We start from the raw sequence: 10,279 nt of genomic DNA on the forward strand, positions 1-10,279 counted from the left end.
GCTGATGCCAGACCCTCAGCTCTTGTAAATCAGAGCTGGGGCACTGATGCCAGCTGAAGAGCTGGCATTCAGAGAACACTGAAGAGCTAGTGGTTTTCATCTGTTTGGAACTTACTCCATTCGAACATCACACACAGCCTAGCTCCATGTGGCTCGTCTATGCATTCTTTCTCATTTAATAAGAATTAAGGAAACGAGTGCCCTGCTCTCCTCTTGATGTAGAACCACACAGAGTAATGTTTTGAGCTGCTGTTTCTTAATTCATATTGGGGAATGTACAAGAAAATCCTACAGCCATATGACACAGTACAAACAGTCCATGATAGAGTGGAAAAAAAACAAAAACTGTATTTCAAGGTAGAGTGCCCTATGAATGAAATACCATTTTTTCATAGAGGAAATGCTCTTTTCTGAAATATATCATGTGCACTACATTGAAATACACTATAGTGTATTGTGAAATGCATACATTAACTGCTGAATCTATAACACTGAATATGTATATACATCACACCCAAGATGTTTATACGATATAATAAGTCTTAGATGTATAACATAATGAATTCTGTACAAAATAAACTGTAAGTTAAGACAATGAAAGACAACTTTTATATCTGTGTAATTTGTATGCTAAGTTATTCAAGCCTCAGTTTTCATCTTTAAATGTGCCCTTAAAACAACCACGTTGATTTTCTATAGGCAGATGTCTGAAATAAAGACTTCACTCTTCAGAAAAGAAGCAATTGAAAGACTGTGAAAAAGACACAGATTCTTCTGGAGAAATAAACATACTGTTGATGTGATTTTTTAAAACTGACTCTAAAGCATTTTCCATTTGTACTGATCGAGGTGATCTACTGGTTGGGTCGAGGGTGATGTGGCCTGGAGTGCAAACAGCAAATAGTGATGTGCCCAACTGCCAACTCAAGTGCCAAAACTGTCTCCCTGCTTGAAACACCATGAATTACAGATTATATCCAGGGGTTTCACTCACTCTTCCCTGCAAAGTGGTGCAGCCATCTCTTTCTGCAGTGTGATCCTTCCTCAGCAAAAAACGGGCCAGTGATCATGAAGAACGTAATGATCATTAGATGACCACTGTCTTGCAAGGTACAATAAAAAGGTAACTTAACCTGCCCCTTTAGCTCTCTGTTGTGAACAGATTTTGCTTCATTGTTATTAATTTCCTTTTAAGATGTCTTATGTTCCCATGAGAATCACAGAGCCTCAAAATTATTAAAGTCCTTTGCTGTTTTCAAGTGGACCAGAGCTGAGATCCAGTTGTACAAACTCAGGCAAACCTGTCGGCTGTTTTTGTGTTAATAGGGGCAATTTAACATCATGTGAATAATTTAAGGACCACTATTGTCATTTCTAGCTTATAGAAATTTGTTGTTATACAGAGTCGATTGAATGAATAGATTGAATGCTGATTTAGAAAGTACCTCAGAGAAACAATTTTAATGTCTTTTGGGCACAGGTTCCACTGTCACCACTTAGTATTCTCAACAGTAAAATAAGAAGCATGTATTGTAAATGACGCTTTTTTAAAACCAGTGATATTTGGTCCGTAATTGACCCATTCCATGACCTTTCTCCCTGGTAGCATCTTAGTGAAGAGATCTCCAGTATGTCTACACACACCACAGTGCCACTGAAGCTACCAGACAAGAGTCAAACAGTCTCCTCTTCTAAACAATTATCACAGGAGCAAATTTTAACTACTAATGTGTACGTGCCATATAACTGAAAATAATTACCTGCATTCCTTTAAGAAAATCCAAGAGGTGAAGAAATACTTTTTTTTCTGCCAGAAATCAAGCCCTTGGAATTTGGCAGGCAAGAGTTCACAGTGCTGTATGTCACAGATGAAATAGGTCAGATCCTGAAGGCTGTCTCAGCTGAAACTCCCTCTGGCCTTGTTAGGAGATGGGCTATGACAGGAAAAAGCAGAGATGGACAATTACCCATCAGGTCTGAGAGGTCGGATATGGCCTCATAGCACCTAGCACTGGATGCTGCTGTTTGCAGTCAGTAACACCCCTAGCTTGTATCACACAGAACAAGTGGTCATGCTGAGAGTTTGCACAACTGATGACACATGGCACTGTGTGGCATCCATAAAGAATGGAGATACTGTTTTGCTGAAGTGGAGCAAGTTGCAAAATGAACTAGTCTTTGTAAGTCTACACCCTCCCATTACATTCCTTTTAGTGTAGCAGTACATTCCTGTTTGTTTCGGTTCCAGTGATGCGCTGTGAGCAGAGCCTGCAGAAGTCAGGTTATGAGGGAATAAAGCTGAGCTGTATTCTTGATAGAGGCAGCTTAGTCATGAAACTGCACCGAGGTGAGGGAGCTCTGAGGCTCCTCAAATGTGTAATGCTGTTACTTGCTTCCAAAAGCATACCTATTGGATTAAGGATTTATAAACCAATATGGATAAAGGCTTATATCATTCCTTCTGATAATCTTGGGTTAGTCTTATTAAAAAAAATCAATGGGATCTGATGATATAAAACCCAAGTAATGAGCTCAAGATTTAGTGGAAATAAACAGTGGATATTTTTAATCCTGCACTTTAAAGCTGCAGTGAGGAGAGCAGAATACACTCTGATGCCTCAATATTATCTCTAGGAAGGTTTTTAAAAATAAATAGACTTTAAAAAACATTCACTAAAAAAATGTAGTGTGAACAACGTTGTGGTCCTACTGAAATATATGACTGCTCAAAAGCATTCATTTCCAACTAAGTCTGCCTCTCTAGTTTACACACGTTGCAAATAATGATGCCATTTCATAGTATATTTACACAGAAACCTTATCCATTAATTATTTCCTGGGTCCACACACCCTGCTGGCAGGCATTATGGGATGTCGTAAATAAAATATAAACTCGGCGCCATGGAATCGCTACGATTTCAGAGCCAGTCAGGCATTCCCAGTATTTTGTGCAATGCTGCTGGCCAGACCAAGGCTTGCAAAAGTTGGGTCGGCCCAAACCAGACCCTGTCTGGCATACAGATACATGAGTTGGCTGCATCTTCTTTAACAAGAATAACCCCAGAGTGAAAGTTTACCTTCTTCGCTAAATCCCAAGGAGGCATTACTGTTTGTTGTAAATTAGCAACTTGTTTTAAACACTCTGAAGTGTTTCACATATATAAATAGGTGCCACTTATACTGCAGGCTATAAATCAATCTTTCACCTGAGGTAAAATATTCCACCTTCCCAGGTAAATTAATTTTGACAAGTACTTCACTTTATTTCCAATAGATAGTTGGGAGCACTTCATTTTCACAGTTTAATTCAATTTTGAATAAGCTGAGTGTTCAGAGCCAAAAACCAGACAGGATGAGAATCCATACACAGCCACCTGGCTAGTGCAAGGAAATAAACCACAGCAGGGATATCTTTGTCTGGGAGTAATTAAGACTTTGTCCAAACATTTGCCCTTGGTATAAACTGTGTATGGGTGTCCATTTTAATCCCAGGTAAACATTCTAGTTGCATTATGCTAAATATGCATGTACTGTAAAAGTGCAGCATCACTGATATCCTGCTGATTGCACAAATTTGACACATACAAATGAAAACATTGTGAAATCTTTTCTAAATCTAAACTGCTAGGTCACTTCCAAAGGCCTGATTTATGAAGACAGGTTATAGGAAGCTTTTTTCTGGAGGAGTGAAGCAAGGACCAAAGAGGCTGGGATAGAGCAGGATATTAAAAAAATACACAAAATTAAAGAACTTTAACCAAAGACAGATGATGTTAATTGGGAGCTTTCCACTGAGATCAGCTACCAAATAAGATGGGTCAGCTGGAGTCCCCACCCACTCTCCAGCAAGCACAAAAGGCTATTTTCAGTAGCTGTTTTTCATTTAAGAGTAATAAGACATTGGCACTGCTCCTGTCCTGACGTGTTACAGGTATCTGCCTCCAGAGAAATGGAAGAGGACTGCACAAGCAGGAAGCAGGAGCACCTGCAACCTCTGGAGAGTAAGAGAAAGGGCTCAGCAGGAGTGGGAGAAATCAGAGAGCTCACCCAGCTCTCAGCTTGTTTCTTGGTCTTTGCCAGAGAGGGCTTCTACTGATGTTCTTTTAACATCCTGTGGCATAAAGGCAATGGCCACTACATTGTGTTATCCAGCAAGTTAGCAAAGGGACTTTTTGACAACGCAGGGCTCAGAGCAACTCAGCCTTCTTTGAAGAAAGATCTACCTTGAGGTCTGCTACATCAGCTCCCAGTAATTTGCCACCTATGCTGACATCCTGTTAAAGTCCACAACCACAATAAGATGGTACAGCAATCGTTGAGAAAACCTACAGCGTGGATGTCTGCAGTAACAGCTCTGTTAGAGCAGGCAGAATGTCTGGCCAATACCACAAACACTGGCTGTGGTTTAATACAACAAACGCTCCATAATATAAGAACATAGAAGTATATACACCTGTGTAGGTACAAGGTTACGTGGTTACTGGAAATAAAAGTGGCTTCTCTGTCTGATGTATTTGTAGATACGGTGTGTCGTGCCTACATTGATTCATATTAGTTCTAGCCCAGCGCAGAACTCCTTTTCTGGCTTTCAGCCATCTCTAATGCCTCATTTTAACTTTGCAATCTAACTTTGCTGTAAAAGGACCAAAGCATGCATCACCAAAATATAGATTAGAAAAGGATTTCAGGCTTTTAGGGCTTGTGCCAGAAGAAGCTGAGCAAATAACTAAAGGGATTTAATTTGCAGCCCCACAAAAGCTGCATTCCTTTAGATAAGGTTTAGTAAAAGCCAAAGTTTCTAAGGGCATTCCCTACTTTGGAAAGAGTTCTGTTTATTCTTGCTGTCTTTCTTTCTATTTGCAACACAAGCAGAAAATACATTGAGAAAGGAAAGTTGGCAGGATAGCTGATCACGGTGGGGATGTAAGGAGTCATTTCAGCATTCCCAATTACTTCTCGAAGAGGAAGATGCTGATGACTGCCATGCTGTAAGCCATGCAACTGCACCACCTTCTGGACCCTGTCCAAAGTAGAACAGAGATGTGCTTCCTTAGGGTGACTTTCCTGCACACAGGTGAAGATATATGGTGCATCAGAATCCAGACAGGGACAGCAGGGGAGCAGGAAGAGAATGTTTATAGTAAATTCAAAAGCTCAGTGTACTGGTAAGGATTTTGCACTTGAGTAACAAAGAATAAATCAGTCAACCATTTTCTTAATAGGAAAAGAAATTACACACCCAGGAGCCACTATGGCATTCCTGAAACAACTGCTTCTACTTTAAACTAAGCTTCATTTAAATAAAGACACTTGACATAGTATTTCCGAAGGCAAACAAGGATCAAAGCAAGGATTTTGCTGTATGTTCAGCTATTATTTGACTGGGCTATGTTTCTTTACAATGACTTACTTTGTTAGGCTCTTGGTCATTGTAACTCATGAGGATGTATGGTATTTTCGAAGGAAATGCTAGTAAGCACTGTGTGTTCCAGCAGTCTGAATAATGGAAGCATGCATTTGTCAATATAATAGAGTTTGTAAAGCAGCTAGTTCCCTCGACTTGCCAGAAGCTGGTAACTGGGGCCATGCTGGGAGACATACAGCTGTGTGGGGCTGTCTCCTGCTTTTATTTTCTGCCATTTTTTAAGTATGGACACATTCAAAATGTTAACAAAAAAACAAACCAACACACCACAACACTAAAGTTAAACCAAAGCACAAACAAACAACCTCCCCTTCCCTTCCCTCCTCCCCCACATCCCATCAAGTAAAAATGCTGTAGCTGCCTTCCTACACTGGTGCAGACCAGAGAGAAAGAAGGCAGCAATAGGTGTTCTAACTGTTCAAAGGGAAAGAAGAGCACACAGGTGGGAAGGAAACAGCAGATACCAGAGCACTGCTCAGCAGTGCTGACAGCCGACTCTGGCCCAGGCTGAGCCCTCTTTAAAAAGCTGCTGAGATTCTGAAGTACTCTTTGGTATTTACATCCTTTCTGACATCCCTTATAGAATTCAAATGCCTTTAACAAACCTTTTAGGTAGGCATAAGCTTAGATCATCCTGAAAGCTAACAGGGCTTGTGCTCCCCAGTTCCAGTGGGTAGCATTCTCCAAGTGCCATCAATGATTTACAACCTTAACCTCACAGTCTGGCAGCACCATTCGGTCACATTTGCAGTTTTTTATGCTTAAGCAGTGCATGCACCAAGAGAAGCTTATGGGAGCCACAAGGACAGATAACCTGCCACTGACTTTGCCACCTTTGCTGAGAAGGACTTGGTCCAATGCGAGCTTTTTTCCTCTTTCCTGCAGAAAGGGGCACTTCTCTTTATTCCTAAATTAGAAAACACATGCTCTGTCATTTCGACTGTAGTCATAACTTAGTGAGCTATTAAATATGAACCAGTTCACTGAGCAGAGAAACTAAAATGAAAAACAAATCCCCAAATTAGTAAAAAATAATAATCGTAATGCCTCAGGCAACATCTTTTTAACTCCTATCACATCGAACCCATCCAATTAGTTTCAAAACCATGCACCTGCTTTCTCCTTCTCTTTTCTCTTTCCTTTGGTCTACATACATCCTTCCAAGGCCAGGAAAAGCTACTCAGCACTGCTAAGACTAAACCTGGAATACTGTTTTCACTTCTGGACTCACCAGAGGCAGTCTGACAAAGTGGCATGGACGTGTGTATGAAGGAAAGAAGTATCACCACATTCCTCCATGCTTAAGAAATGGCACCCACTGACACCTACTGAATGTTTATGGACACCAAACAGTGGATGTGAGCACTGTGAGGCAGTGGGTGGTGTGTTGCAGCAGTAGTGACAGCGATGTGAAAGATGCCACGTTCCAGATGGCCGCATAGATTTTTATGAACGTGGCATGCATGCCTGTGGAAATAAGTAGGAGGCACTACTTTCAGAGCAAGCTACGTACCTGTTCCTCTGGCATGGAGCTGAGGAAGGGTGCATCAGGGATAGGTGACACATAAGGACTGCTCTGTTCTGTTGTAGCTGCACCCTGAGCAAAATGAACAAAATGTGAGCATTACCTTAGGTAAGCAATTAAACAGATGTTGAACTTTTCAGTCACAGAGAAACACGCTCTGCCATGCAGCAAGGGACGGTGCATGAAGAATGAGATCACACACTTGACACAGAGGTATGATAGAGAGGGCAGATCTGTACACCACTGATTCCCTAAAGAATCAAAGACACTGTAGAGAATGTGGGGAGCACAAACGAAGTGTTGCATTTTGGAGGTAGGGATCATGATGGCCTGAATGGGACAGCTGTAAATAACAGCAGCAGGACTTGTTTCTGCTCCCACAGCTCACAGTGAAGGTACAACATCCCATACCACCTGTCCCCTGGGGAATGCTGCACAGCTCTCAAGTTGACACAGCCAGCTTACAGTGCCTTCCATGACATTCTCTCTCCCTCCCTTATAGCCACACACTACTGCCCAGCAGAGCGGAGCTCTAGGTGCCACAACCACCTGTCTTCTCTTAGCTACAGGTTTCCCAAAGGCAGAGCCATCTCAGGCTGCACTGCTTGGCATGTTCCAACGACCTGATTTAAGATATTCTGAAAGGGACTATTTTTAGGGTTGTATTATATACATTTACACATTTCCCTCCTACGGAGGCAGCCCACATTTGGTGCTTCATTGACCCTGTTCTAATGCTAGAAAGCACTTTGGCTGTCCCTCTCTCTTCTGGTGTAATCTCAGGATAAATCAGAGGAGATGATGTGCAGCAAGTTCTGGTATCCCTTTGTCAAACACCCATCCAAGCTGGAGGTGTCAGTGTGCCATTGACAGGCTGTGTTCTGTAAGGTTCCCATTTGTGTGCATGCCATGCTCATGTACTAGATAGAATGTCCCCTCCACGCAGCAAAAGGTAAGATGTATTTCTGCCATTTTTCTAGGCCTTTTGGCACTAGACTCATCGAGGTGACGTGTTTTTTATTCGCTTTCACTTTTCTCCTTCAGACACTGTAAGAGGCAGTGCAACTTTACTAATTTATTTGCAGAAACCATTGAAGATTACATCTACTGTGATCAAATCCCCTTAAGTAAAATATAAACCACTACTTCTCTGAATGTAAAGCCTAGATCAATAATGGACATGAAATCATCAAGTTTAATCTCAAACACAGTGAACCCAAGTAATCACTCTTCTTGATATAAAACTAATTCTGTTTGACAATAAAATACTACTGGTCTGTGCTATAAACCAATGGAACAAATAACTTTCTTAACCCTGACAGCTGCTGTCCAAAATCATTACATCTCCTCTCCTTAGTGATCAAGCATTTCACTGTAGTACTATTTCAGCTCAATTCCCTTTCTACGAAACCCATCATATACACCAGAAGTTCGAAAGAGTTTCTTTTAAAGCAAAGACTAATATTATTTTTCTCCTCCCTCTATTTGCCAAAATGGCACAGGTTGTATGATGAACGCACAAACAACACATATGATGCTCCCTGGCACGTAGCTAGATCATCTCAAATGTAAGTGTGAGATGAATTAACCCAAAAAGCACCTAGCACAAAATGTGTAATCAATAGCAATGATGCTGAAATGCAGTTTCCAGCCCAGCACATATGGGGATGCCTGCGGACACATGCTAACAGCACCTGGCCACATTCTTGTCATGTTTCTCATTTGTAGAGCTCCCTGTCTAATCTTGACGCCCAGTCTGTAAATTCCTGGTGTTGCTGACAAATAATACTCCAGACATCCAAGATATAAAAGATGCCTCAGCTGTCCAAACACACCAGAGCTTGCAATTATGAAAACCAAGCTTTGCTGATCTTTAGGGTGATAGCCAGCTGAAGTCCAAAACACTATTACTCCAGGAAACAGGAGTGTTATCTAAGTAATAACTTGCCTTGCAATAAAGCAAAGGCAGGCGAGCAGAATGGGAACAAGGAGTGACTGAGCAGATGCACCAAACCACTGGGCTTGGACAGGCCATTGCTTCTTGCTCTCCACTTGCAACTGGAAGAAATGATGTGAAACTGATTCTATCACTCTCCAATTTTTGATAATGCCTTGCATGTTTCTCTCACTATTTAAAGCATGACAAAAGGAAGCCACAGCACTCTTTGTTGAGTGGGTTCAGCATCTGTTTTTTTCTCCCATCCTACTGGCAGAATACTTCACATTGAGATCCTCATTTCATTATACCAGATAGATCCTTCAGGCTCTCAAGCTTTCAAAGCTCTGGATTTTCAAGAGCTCTCCTTACGTACAGAAAGCACCCAAGGGCAGAGCTAATTCCAGGATCTGGATCTGTCTGTGATTTACCTGCCTACCACAGATTCTCTGCTCTTAAAACCATACTCTGGGATTATTATTTTTGTCTAAATTCTTCCAGCAAATAACTGCACATAAGAACAGCCAGGTCAGAGCACAGCACAATCTAAGTCAGATCCCTTCCCATCCAAGTTAGTGAAAGTCGGATTGTCTCAGTGCTGAAATTCAGGGCTGGCAGTTACTGAACAAGAGCCAATGGCTGTTATCATCTCCTTAATGTCAAATCTTGAATTTTTCCCCCCCTCCTTTCAATACTTCTGAAAACGTACACCCTGTCACAGCCCTTGATAGCAGTTTGGCATCTCTGGAACTGAGAAATTTTAATGTTCTGTTGGCTTTTTATCCCGACACCTTAAGAAAAAAAGTAAGACAACTTGTTACGGTCAAAGAGGAGAGGCAGGAACGTTGGTTATTGTGTGAGCAACATACACAATTCAAGCGTTGCAACCTCAAAATTATAACTTTGGGAGTAACTAATAGGAATAAATAGCTCTGAAACTGAGCAGGCTTTACTTTCTGCACAGGTAGGAAGTGTTGCTTTCTGCTTGGGCTTCGGGTATCTGGGTTAGGGAAGATCTTAAAAATGGAGCAAATCAACAGCCTCATCTCTTGTCAGAAAGAAACAACGCCTATTTCTTTACCCTTGCAAATGTATTCAGAGTGATGGTTTATAATTATACATCTAAAGATTCTGAAAGATAATGAATTTAGTATTTTAAACATGCCAGATTTTAAATGACAATTACGGCTTTCTGTGGTTCGAGAATCAACATGCTGTTTTTCTTCTGTTGGGTAAATACTCATCAGCACCACGATGGCATTCTGGCAGCAATTATTTAGAGCTTAGTCAGAAATTGATTTCCACTATTACCTATCACGAATGATGCAGAAACCTGTCTGGCACTGAGGTAGGAAGCTTGAACCTTCAGCCCAAAAGCAGGATGCGCATTCCA

This window comes from Lagopus leucura, unplaced genomic scaffold (genome assembly GCF_019238085.1).
Source record: "Lagopus leucura isolate 7727_CA_CO unplaced genomic scaffold, USGS_WTPT01 Super-Scaffold_806, whole genome shotgun sequence".
Taxonomy (NCBI): Eukaryota; Metazoa; Chordata; class Aves; order Galliformes; family Phasianidae; genus Lagopus; species Lagopus leucura.